The sequence below is a fragment of the Parasteatoda tepidariorum genome, chromosome 10 (assembly GCF_982258835.1).
Source record: "Parasteatoda tepidariorum strain Cologne lab strain chromosome 10, Ptep-v5.0, whole genome shotgun sequence".
NCBI classification, from domain to species: Eukaryota; Metazoa; Arthropoda; class Arachnida; order Araneae; family Theridiidae; genus Parasteatoda; species Parasteatoda tepidariorum.
Genome location: NC_141764.1, coordinates 99,010,189 through 99,023,483, shown reverse-complemented (window position 1 = coordinate 99,023,483; position 13,295 = coordinate 99,010,189). Strand labels below are relative to the sequence as shown.

At 30.2% G+C, this 13,295-nt stretch overlaps 1 long non-coding RNA gene across 2 annotated transcripts; it reads left to right on the top strand.

Annotated features, from left to right (window-relative positions):
* Nucleotides 1-1,583: 1,583 nt before the first annotated feature.
* Nucleotides 1,584-11,980, top strand: LOC139426245 (uncharacterized). Of its 2 annotated transcripts, XR_015429798.1 has the most exons (3): nt 1,584-1,735; nt 8,874-8,921; nt 11,714-11,980. It is a non-coding gene; the product is annotated as an uncharacterized LOC139426245 (long non-coding RNA). The 2 variants fall into 2 exon arrangements; XR_011637479.2 differs by lacking the exon at nt 8,874-8,921.
* The last annotated feature ends 1,315 nt before the right edge of the window (nt 11,981-13,295 follow it).

Here is a 13,295-nt window from a genome sequence, read left to right as displayed (position 1 = left end):
ATCAGCAAGAAGTTTAGAAACATTTTGAGTATCATACTGATCGTTTCTAAAAATATTAGAAACAAGCTTATCTTAGTGTTATCGCCTACTTTAGCTATTTAAACATAGAAATATTCTTTTACGAGATTACTTTCTTTTTACACGATATCAGTCTCAATAGAGAAAGCAGAGAAAAATGTTTTTAAAAATTTGTATTTGTGGCTCGAGTTGCCACAATTAGTCTTAGAACTACAGTTTTATGTCAGACAGTTTAATTCACGAGTCTGAAGTGGCACCACCTTAATCGTCATATGAACACATTTATGATGTATTCATTTATACATAGATTTTGAGCAAATTCTGAAGAGAACCAAAATCGGCAGTAAAACCGAACTTTAATTTCACTAAACAGATCTTACGCCCGTGAGATGCTAAGTGAGATTGCAAAATCTCTCTATTAACCCTTTGACTGAGATAGGACGCTTATGTCCCTTTTAATAAATTTTTTTCTGACACTCTAATTACAAATAAAAATATATCTTGGTATTTTTTTTAATTATAAAAACAATCAAATAGTTATGAAAAAAATCTGTTAGATTATCGAAATTATGTTTGTACTTAAACATAGAATCCGAAAAAAATTAGATTAAAAGGACTTTTTTCCATTCATATTCAGAAATTTAATAATAATTGATTTTTTAATTAAGGAAAAATCAATGAAGAATAACTGTTTCTCTCATATCTAAATAATTGCAAATTTGAAAAATTATTGTTTGAAAGTGAGCAGAGTTTAGAAGATTTTACCTTTACCGTAGAAAAAAGCAAAAGAGTTTCATGCTGTATTTCATTATTAAAATGCTACATATACTTATTTTGGATTAAATTAATACGAAATAACGAAAAAAAAAAGTATGGGAAATATGTTAAATAAAAATTCTGCTGCAAAGGAGTAAAGGAGCAACATACTTTAAAAAGATAAAGTTATCGTGTATTACTAGTTCTATAATTGTTTTAATAATAAAATTCACCCATTCAACACAAATGAAAATTAATTCATTTGTATATCGCACTATTTTCATAAAATATAAGTTTGTTTTATAAAATATATTCATTATAAATAACATAAAGAATGATGACTTAGACAGAAATTACTTGGATAGTAGCAATGATGACGAAACCCACATATAAATTAATCCATGTAGGTAAAAATAATTTTAAATAAATTGAAAATTGTACTAAAAACTAAAATCATGCATCAAATAAAATAAAAATATATTATTTCGAACTTTCTTTTTAGCAATGAATATTTAATATGAGTTCAAGTCAATGGAGTTTAATTGAAAGCTCTTAACATTTTTGTTTGCTTATTTATTTTTACACATTTAAATGTCATGGCTGTTACTTGTTTTTACAACATTTTACAATTTTATATTTGATTTTAACTAAAGATATATTTAAATTTAGTCATGAAAGGTAATAATGAATATCGAGTAGATAAGAAAGCTAACTTTTTGAGTTGAAGGCGTCAAATATTTAACGCTCAATGATCGAAACGCGAAAATCGATTAATAAAAGGATGTTTCTACCGAAATTTGCTCACATGATGAAAGGATGACTCAAAATTAGTAAAGGAAATGTTCACCAAAATATGTTCGCTGTAAAAATATCTAAGTAAAGGTTAATTAGAAACGTTAAAAAATGTGTATTCCCATTATAACTATTAGACCAACAATAGTAGTCAGAATTTATAATATATGTGAGTATTATTTTTTTATTGTTTTAATTTGCTTTTCAGTTTAATATATATGGGTGATTCTCACGAAATATTACAATTCACTGCTCCTTGCTCTAAGATCTAATGCTATAATACTAAAAGAACTTTGTTTTGAAAGAAATTAATAAATTGCTTTGCTGTTAGCATTTTAAAATGACTGTGCACTAGCATTGACTGTTTTGTATCGTTAAAAAATTTAATTGAACTTCAAAATGTCATTTTCCTGGCATGTCCCAAACAATGTTTCCAATAATAAATAGCTTCAAAACTTCCCCTGGCATGTCCCAAACAATGTTTCCAATAATAAATAGCTTCAAAACTTCCCATACATTTTTCAATATCTAATTTTTTTTTTAATCTCAACCGGTGTAAGCATTTCTAGAATATAAGCAGAGGGTATTATTTACAAGAAATTCGTTTAAAATAAATTTTTCTGTCAATAATTTGTCTGTCCCAAGAAAATATGTGATTTTCCTGGCTGCTTTTATATAGTGGTTTATAACCAAAATAGATAGAGTCAGCAATCAATATCTTATGTTAATAGATTGATTAGATACCCTCCTATAGGAACACGTCTTGTTGCATGAATAAAGAACCAATTTTCTGGTTCAAAATTTATTTCAAAAAATTTTTCAAAATGAGTAGGTTTTTGTGTTGTCATTTTCCTGACTTCTTGAAATCATTAATAATATAAACTACATAGATTTATCTGAGTTATTTTAAGAAACCCTGTTGTTTTCTGTAGAATGTAAACGTCTTAGGCCAAAATATTAAATTAAACTAAAGTTATATGCTATAAAATGGCGAATTTGTCATTATCCTGGCTTATGAATTCCAGGGCATAGAAGTGTTACCAGAAATTTTTTTTAACAGCTAGTACTGTAAGGAGGAAAAACAAATATTAATCTAATACCAAGTTTATGCATGATTGTAGTATGGTTGGATGTATTCAAAGTTATTTATTTATTTAATGATTGATTATTATACACAATTTTATTCTGTACACATCAGCACCAAAAAAAAAAAATTGATTCTTTCGACAGTGGGCAAAAAAAATTTATTTAAGCAATTTATGGTCCATCTAGCATAAAGACTTAAGTTGAGTTTCTTACTATTAACTTGAAATGACTGTTTTTTAAACTTCTAAGCTAATATGTCATTTTCCTGGCTTTCAAGATTTGGTGAATTTCTATTTTATTTTTTTTTCTCGAGAAAACGTCAATAAACTACACAGCTATCTGTAAGATATTAATAAATGTAACTAAAGTATGCAAAAAAATTTTTAGACTATTTTGAAGACTTTAAATTTGAAGAAATTTTTTGGTCCGAATTGTCGTGTTTGAAAAGAATCACCCATATATTAATATACATGCAACGAGGGAAAAATATATTTCTTAATAAAGGTAATTTTTTATTTTCATATTCTAAACGTTATCGACAAATTTTCGTCAGCTAATTTTCGTCAGCAAATTTTCGTCAGCATATAACTGTTTCTTTTTTTTTTTTACGAATGAAATGGGCTCTGGTTTATGAATAGCCATCCCCGATGAATGCAGATATACGAGTAGACTTTAAAATTGTGTAAAGATGTATGAATGAAGGATGAAGTTCATAAACGGCTTTCTATCCATGTGTGCAGGCTCTGACTTTTAAATGAGTCACCCTATGAAAGATGGGATGCCAATGAATGAATTTTTCCTTATTTAAGTCTGTAATTTAAATCACAACGATTTTTTTAATAATTAACTCTATATTATTGCAATTAAATAAATAACATTTTTTCTTCTAATTGTGGGTTTTGTTAAATAATTTTTCCGAAAAAAATTTTGTTACTAGTTTTTCTAATAGATGGCAGCACTGATATGTTACTTGCTTCAATTTTTTCTGTCCAAATTTATACTTTAATTTTATTTTATACTATTGATGGAAAAAACACTTTCAGTTTTCGGCATTTTTTAAAAATTTCTTCAGAAATACTTAAAGGATTCTTTCGTAACTTTAGAATTGCTTAGTTCCCGCGATTTTTCTTAAAATGTAAAGCTTTCAGAGGTTTGAGAGACCTGCAACAAATTACGAAAGAAAATAAGTATTTTTGAACAACTTACGCCAGAAAATCAAACAGTAAGCTTGCAGCTCGTATCGATTACTTTAATTGTTGCTTTTAATAACTGCATAAAATTTCGTAAATCTAGAGTAAATATTTATGGAGATATGGACTTTTTTTATTAAAAATAATTCTTGTGCCTTAAGTTTTTGCTTTAGAATTTTATAGATATTCAATTGAATTATACAAAATTTTTGGAGCAATTTAAGATTAATTACAAAATTATCGATTTAAAATTTTTAAAAAATTCGTTAAAAATTGCGCAAGATAATAATAAACGGTGCTATTTTACACAAATATAGCTAACCTTACACTTTTTTAAGCTGTGATATTAATTTTGTTAAATTTATTTTAAACACATGACCTGTTAGATTTTATAAATTACAGAAACTCTTATGAATTAGTAAAATTACGCGAACATTTAAAGGCAAATCACAATAATAAAGTTTCCTAGCCTGTTCACACATCGCCTCGTTAGCATAACATGCACCAGAAGTTTTCTAAATTCCTTCGGATTTAGGAAGCTTGTTATTATTTACATTCAGTCAACCATCCGTAGCAAAATATACAAGAAACGAAATTAACTCTCCAAAGTTTATCCGTCTCCTGACAAAGCTATTGAGCCTATCCCATATTTTGAGTATCAAAACTTTGGATCCACAACATGTTTATTCAGAGAAAGTACGTTTTTACTTATGATTCCACAACTTTCAATTCATTCCGCAAAAATTTATTTTTTTTTATTTACAACTGTCGTTGAACTGCATACACAATTTTTGGGTTCATAACTACTAATGTTCAACTAAGTAGCCTTGTAATTCTGAATCTAATCCAGAACAAAAGGTAACTCCTGAATCAAGTATTGGGAGAATATTGCCTTCGTGGAGGACTTTTTTTGATGGAACTACCCCGCATTTGCGTTACACGCAGAGGAACACGAGAACCTCCCACGATTAGCCTGATGGCAAGGGGACTCCACTGAGGATATTTCACGTCAGCACTGCGGTCGGTGCGAGCCGGATGCGTAATTCTTATCGACCAGTCATCGCATGGATTCGAACCTGGTTCACCTCATTGGAAGGCGATGCTATATACTGAGCCATCGGGGCTATTGAACCATTTACTACGAAAAATTACGCGAAAGTCTGATGAATGGATCAAAAGGTATTAGGGCGTCCTATAATTTATTTTTTGCACTGTATGTTGTTGTTGTTAATTTACGTCGCACTAGAGCTGCACAATGGGCTATTGGCGACGCTCTGGGAAATATCCCGGAGGATGATCCGAAGACTGTATGTTGGTCCTGTATGTATAACACTCTGTGTTTCTATCAGGGCTCGAAAAACCGCCTGTCCTCGGCGGTCAAAAATTTCCCGTGGACAACGAATTTCTCGAATCCGACGTCCGCGCGGACGGCCATTTTCCCGTCTTGACCTTTGTCATTTAAATTATTTCATAAAAGAAATACTAGGTTACTAATAGGAACCTAGTATTTCTTTTATTACTGTATAATGTAATCCCAGTATTTGTAATCCTCGTAACTACTAATTCATTGTGCAATTTATATAAATGTTTGTAATAAATAAGAGAAAATTATATTTTTATTTATTTAGAAGCTACGGGTTAGTTTCAAAGGAGGACGGGTACATTGTTGGACAAGCCGTCCTCGGGGACGGGTAAAATTTTTGAGTCTTTTCGGGCCCTGGCTTCTATAAAAAAAGAATATGGAGATTTCGCAAATTTACGTTAGCTTCTCGTACGCTCCCATACGTAAGATTTCAATTAATTGCTCACGTGCCCTTCTATTGCGCATGCGTCAGTTTTGGTAATATGCGCCCATTGCAAATATAAAGCCTACGTAAGTGAAAATAAGAGATTTCGAAAAATCCGTAAGTTAAAAAAACTAACGTTGTGGAATATCATTTTTAATTTGACCACTAAATCAAAACAAACATTTAAATGGATGGAAACAATTACTATTTCTTTAAAGCTGTAGCATACGATTCAAGATGCTTTGCTCTACATAAAACTGTGAATCTGCACGCAGAAAAATTTAGTACACATTTTAAGGAATTTAGTGATAAATAATGCAGCTTATTATTATTAATAATATCATTATTATTATTATTATTATATATATATATATATATATATATATATATATATATATATATATATATATATATATATATAGATAGATATACATATATATATATATATATATATATATATATATATATATATATATATATATATATATATATATATATATATATATATATATATATATATATATATATATATATATATATATATATATATATATATATATATATATATATATATACTCCTCAAAAGTGAAATTGCAACACCAAGAAATAATGCACGCAGCGTCATGCAAATTTCAGGAGCAATAGTAGTGAGATGGATATGCAAATGATTAAAAACAGACTAATAAAATCATTACAAAGCAATTTATTCAATATCTAATGTTGCCCCCTCGGGCAGCTATACAGGCCTCAATCCGGCGAGGCATGCTATCAATGACTCCATTGATGGTTGCCTGAGGTAACCTTTGCCAAGCCACATCCACTGCTGTGCGCAGATCATCGATGGTTTGCGCCATTGGTTCTCTGTTCATGCCACGTCCAATGAGATCCCATAGGTGTTCTATGGGATTCAGATCTGGAGAGGCTGCCGGCCAGGAAAGGATGTCAAATCCAGTCAGGCTGTTAAGAGTTCGCCGTGCGACATGCGGCCTGGCATTGTCTTGCTGGAATACCGTGTTGGGTGCGCCCTACAACAAGGGCAGAACAACGGGATACACAACTTGCGTGACGTAGCGGTCCGCTGTTAAACTGCCGTGAATGTGTACCAGGGGTGTTCTGCGATCAAACATTATGCCACCCCAAACCATGATGCCCGGTGTAGGACCGTTGTGACGCTCGGCGTAATGGGCTGGTTCGTAGCGTTCTCCGGGTCGCCGCCATACCCGTCGACTGCCGTCATTTCTCCACAGACAGAAACGAGATTCATCCGTGAGCAATACACGATTCCATTGGATGGTCCAGGTACGATGACGGTGACACCACGCCAGGCATCTAGCCCTGTGCAAAGCGGTCAACGGTACAACTGTTGCTGGTACCCGTGCACGTAACTGTACTTCATGCAATCTGTTGCGTAGGGTTTGGGTGAACACAGATCCACCTGCTCCTGAAGGCAACCGGCTTCGGATGGCACGTGCCGTGGAGAAAGGGTCTCGAATAGTCAACTGGCGAATGCCGGTCTGTGCGCTCTGACGTGCACCTGTGCGCACCACTTCCTCTTCGGCGTGCACGTAGACCTTCCTGAATACATCGTGTGACACAACGTTGGATGGTACTCACGTTGTGCCCAACACGAGTTGCTATTGCGCGCAGCGACAAACCAAGTTCATGGAGTTCGATAATACGGTCACGTTCCCCGGTCGTTAACTGATGGTATTGAGCCAGCCGACGTCTCAGAGGCATTTTCTACGCTTTTTCGAAAGTCGCAAATGCTACGCAAAACCTCAGATGCCGTTTATGAGAAGGGAAAGCTGCTGACCTTTATAGCCCGAATATGAGTACCACGAGATCAGATGCGTGCGCAAATTTAATCATTTGCATATACATCTCATCGCTCCTGAAATTTGCATGACGCTACGTGCATTATTTCTTGGTGTTGCAATTTCACTTTTGAGGAGTATATATATATATATATATATATATATATATATATATATATATATATATATATATATATATATATATATATATATATATATATATATATATATACACAAATTAACATTAAAAACATGAATAAAATAAAAACTAAATTGTAAAGAAATAAGAATGGTAAAGGCAAATAGTCGTTTTCAAGACACATCTATTTGCTATAAATGCGATATTTCTGAATAAAGAATAATTATCCTAAGATAAAAATTATTCCTTATATGTGTCGATATCGCAAAAAACCATATGTGGTAAAAAATCATGAAATAAAAGAAAAATGTAAAAGGAAATTAAACTTACCGGCGTGAATTAAAACGCGGTTTAGGTTTAAAAGTACAATAATAAAACAGTTAACAAAAATCGCGAAGATGTAAAATATTGGAAGTTGTGCTTATAGCTTGAATCGAATAAAATAAAATTTAAAAAATATATGTTTGATCGAAGAAGAAGAATAAAATTTTTTAGGTAAAATGTTAGTGCTGCCATCTATGTGAAACGATTAGTAATATATATATATATATATATATATATATATATATATATATATATATATATATATATATATATATATATATATATATATATATATATATATATATATATATATATATATATATATATATATATATATATATATATATATATATATTTATATATATATTCATTGAACTTGTATTAATTATTTAAATTCTCTTACTAAATGCAAACATAAAAAAAATATATATAATTTTGAATTAGACAACCATAATGTCTAACAAAAGATAATAAAATTATTTTTTCATTGAATGAAGAGGTTGTAAGAGCACACGGTTCGTTTCTAAATATTTCTTCAATGCATTTTTTCCAATTCGAATTTTTTGTTCAAAAGTTGGCTTAAACAGAAATTAACATTTAACAGCTATAAACAGCGTGCTTGTAGCTTTGTAGCGTAAATCACGCCAACATAACGTAAAGATGCGTAACTTCTAAAATAAACGTGAAAACGCACAGTTGCTTTAATCTTACGTACGGTAGAGCCTCTGAATTAGAGTACATACTTATAGCAGCCTTAACGTACGGAAGTGTACGGAAGATGATGTAAAAGAGCGAAATCTCCCGAATGACTCGGCCAACGCTGCCGCAAGAGGTGGTTAGTTAGATCCAATATTTTAGAACAGCTGTTTGAACTTTAAGTGAATCACTCATTAACAAAAATCACTTATTTATGAGAAATAATACATCAAATCTGAAAAGTTTATATGCAATATTTCTTACTTTACAGGTCTAAATTTCATAAAAACTTCGAAAAAATTATTCAAAGTAACATACGGTACGTATTTTTAGATTTTTAGATCTCGTGAAACTATATAATAAAATTACGTAAAACGCAACTACATAGTTTAAAATAATGCAAAAAATTGTATAACTTACAATTCAAAAAGTTCTAAATAATTTTTAAATTTAAAAAAAAATATAAAAATTTACTTTTTACATGGAATTATTTTTAATAAACAAATTTTATAATAAACAGCAAAAAAAAAAAAAAATCTAGAGCAGGAGTTCTGAAATGGTGCTCCGTGAAACCCCATGGTTCCGTGGAAGAGTAATGGGGTTCCGAGGAATTAAAAAAAATTTTGAAACCTGTAGTTGTATATAGATCAGCTTAATGATCCATTATATAGTTAATATTTCGGTAAACTATTAGAAATTTTTTAAAGCAAAATCTTACTATATATAGAAGTCTAATGATAGTGTGGCAGTTTTCCATGGTTGTCAATGCATTTTTATAAGCTGGAAAATCACATGGTAGGATCCAGTTTTCCCACATTAATTTTCAAATTGGTTTGGTTGTCATCAGCATAAAATTGATATAAGCCATTAAGTTATTTGCGATTGCAATGAACTATAGGGGGCGTTGTTGTATGAGACGAATTCCTGCGATTTCCATAAGAACAGTCATCCAGTTGCTTTGGAAATGTCTTCAGTGTAGCAATGTAACGTTACTTCTTTATTGTAGCTTATTAAATTTAAAAAAAAAAAGAAAAATGTTTGATATTCTTTCTCATGCAAGCGAAAACAAAATGGCATTTCTTTTTTCAGAGAAGGAACATCCAAAACACACCAGAAAAATCTTTGTAATTAAACAGAAAGAAAAAAAAAACATATGTATCTTCTTATTAGAATTAAAACCTGAGAAATAGTTTTACTAAATTTAATGATATAACATGAAAGGCCTATTTAAACTTTACATTCCATAGTTTTAAGAATCATATTACTTCAAACATTTAAATAAGCAAAAAGTATATTTAAGCCCATAATTTTATATAATTTAATTTTGCAAAAAAAGGTTTTTTGGCAAGAATTTTTATCGAAAAATTTTAAGTTTCAATAAAAAAACATAATTTATAAACTAAATAACGTAAAATAAAGAATGCTTACGAAACATAACAACGATTTTAAAAATTTCTCACATTAAAATAAAAAACTTTCATGTTTCTTTTTGTTGTTTTTTTATTCATAATCGGACGTAGAAACCAATTCTATAGGAAATTACCATCAAATAAGAAAAAAAAATATTTGCAGGTAAAAATTTTTTATTTTAAAAATTGTAACAGTTACCTGCTATATAATTCCAGAGAATTCCAAAATTATATGTTCTTCGTTTGAAAACTTTATTCTCAAATAATATATACTAGATTATCCCTTCATTACTTTAAAATGACATACCACACAATAAAATTTTATAATTGCAAGATCTCGATGTGCATTTCAATATGTAACTTAAAAATAGAATAGCTAAATTCTAGTTGAAATCTATCATTCAAAATTAAAAAATATTTACCAAGAAAATGATAAAAATTTAGTAATAATCGACATAAATTATATTATTTCAAATAATTCGGATGATTCTTCATTGTTGTTTTCCGAATTATATAGGTTCAGAAATATATACTATTCTAAAACTATTACAGTTCTGCACGATCGGAAATCATATTTATTCATTGGAATAAACTAAGCAACGTTGACTACTTTAATTTGTAATTAATTGAAGACAAAAAAAAAATGGATTTTACGGTAATACACACATCAGTAACAGTAAGGAAGTTGTAGGTTGCAAGTTTGTTGATAATAGAAAGGTATAAATTATTGAGAAATTTCTTCAAATGTTGAGTGCATTCTGTTTCTGAAAGATTTACCAATGTACTGGGTTGTTTTTTCAAGTTCTTCTGCCTTTTCCTTAGGGAAATTTTGCTTCTTATTTGCTACTAAGAAAATGGCATCGGACTTTGCCAATGATTATAATAGAACTAAATGCCTGATATTTTCAGGCTCCTGCTAGAGGGCAAACTCAAGCGTTGCGATTGCGAATTGTTTCCTTTCAAATAGTTTTGTTTCCCCAATTTAAAAGTTAAAATTACCCGTACCGTTATTATTCGCGATCGCAACACTTGAATACGCCCACTAGCGGGGAAGATATTTTCAGGCTACTATTTATTAAGTTTTCATTTACTTTTATCTGAATCATTGGTAGAGTAGGAAGCATTTTTTTTTAGCAGCAAATAAGTAACAAAGTTTCTCTAAGAAAAGACAGAAAAACTTGAAAAAAACGACGCAAAACACTGGTAAATCATTCTAAAATAGAACGCTCTCAACATTTGAAGAACAATTTCTCACTAATTTATTCCTTTCTATTAACCTTTCAATTAATTTTTTCCTTTCTATTATTTTCCTTTCTATTAACATCAAACTTGTAACTGATAACTTCCGATTTCGTGATCGCATATTGTTACAGACATGTGTATGACGGCAATTTTTTTTTTTAAATTTTCAATTTAATTAAAGTGAAGTCACATTGCTTACTTCAGTCTAATGAATAAATGTGATTTCAGAGCGTGCAGAACTGTAATAGTTACAGAATATTTTTCTTCTTCATAGAAAAGTATACATTTCTTTATCTATATAATTCGGAAAACAACAATGAAGAATATAGATAGTTTATAAGTTGTATTTTATCCCCTGAGTTTAAGAATGCAATTTCTTCTAGAGAAAAGTCTAATTGAATGGTTACAAGTTAGCGACTTCGTGACATTCCCTTTAAATTCTTTTTTTTTTCTTCACTAGACAGAATGAGACGACCTAGAGCTCTCTGTCGAAGATTCCGTAGATTTCTTGTGAGGAAAATCGGCCACCGAAGAGTCCCACTGATTATTTGTGAAGATTTAGATGATGACGATCAAGATCCGTTGGCACTCTCTTATACACAAGTCAAGCAGCGAGATTCGTTGATGAACTAATGCAATATCTTCAACTGTTCACGCGTGAACGTGTGTGTTACATTGTTACATATAATATGATGTATACTACAATTAAAATGGTTGTCTATGGCCATTAAGTTTTGTGTTATTAAACAACCTTGTGCATTGATAAAGTAAGCTATGTTGTTAGAAATGTTTTAGGGAGTTAAACCTTAATATCGTGTGCATTTGCTGAAAAATTATTGCTAAATCGAAGCATATAATCATATGAAAAGAGATATTCTAAGCATATTCTAAATTTGCATCATTAATATTATGGTACAGCTTAAACAGACAGTTTAACAACTTATCAGGTTTTAAGCGAAGTTGGCAAGTGTTTTCCACAGGGGAAAAAAAGACAGAAAAGAATGTAAAAAACTGCACCGGAAGAAATAGGTTTCTTTCAACCCAAGTGGTAGAAATTTACTTTATAAGTTTATAATTTTAAAAGTTATAAGAGAGTAATAAGTGTTCAGTGGTACAAAGAACAATTTTGACTTTTACACATTGACACGTATGGCTTTGTTATCTAGACCAGCTGCATTCCGCGGAACATTACAGTAACATTACAGTACCGTGGAAAAGGGAAAGGAGTTCCTCGAATTATCTCTTTTTATAACCAGTGATGAGGTTTGAAACCACTGTTCATATTTAGACTCTTCAATTTTATTAAAATACTTTTACAAGTGACCAATTCCAAGACAATGTAAGCATTTTTTTCAGCATTTTACATATTATATAAATATATATATATAAATATATATATATAAATATATATATATAAATATATATATATATATATATATATATATATATATATATATATATATATATATATATATATATATATATATATATATATATATATTGGTAGTCCTTAGACCAGCGGTTCCCAAATGGTGCTCCACGGAGCCCTAGAGTACCGTGGTAGAGGGAATGGGGTTCCGCTGATTGGCTCTTTTTATTACCTTGTGATGAATTTTGAAACATCTGTCTATATTTAGACCCTACCTCTAATTCATAAATTATTTAGTTTTAAGGTTGCCTGTATGAAATTATTGCAAGTGAAATGAAAATGATATTCTTTAAAGAAAAAGTCCATTAGTATTTCCTACAGCGCTTTTCAAATAAGAAATAACTAAATGCTTTAATAAACAAATATGTGTTCATAATAACCATTTTCAACGTTTATAGCTATTCTTTTGAGTTTTCTTTCAAAAGTTAAACATAATGCGGCTTATTTTAATCCATTTCAGTTTATGCATAAGCCAGAAATAAATTCATAACTAGACTAGATATAGCAAAAAGATTGCAAATTTAACTGTCGGGCATAAAACTTAATTTAAGGTTATTAATGATAAAACGATGAAAAATCTTCAGCTGTAGGTTATAACATTCACAATTACCTT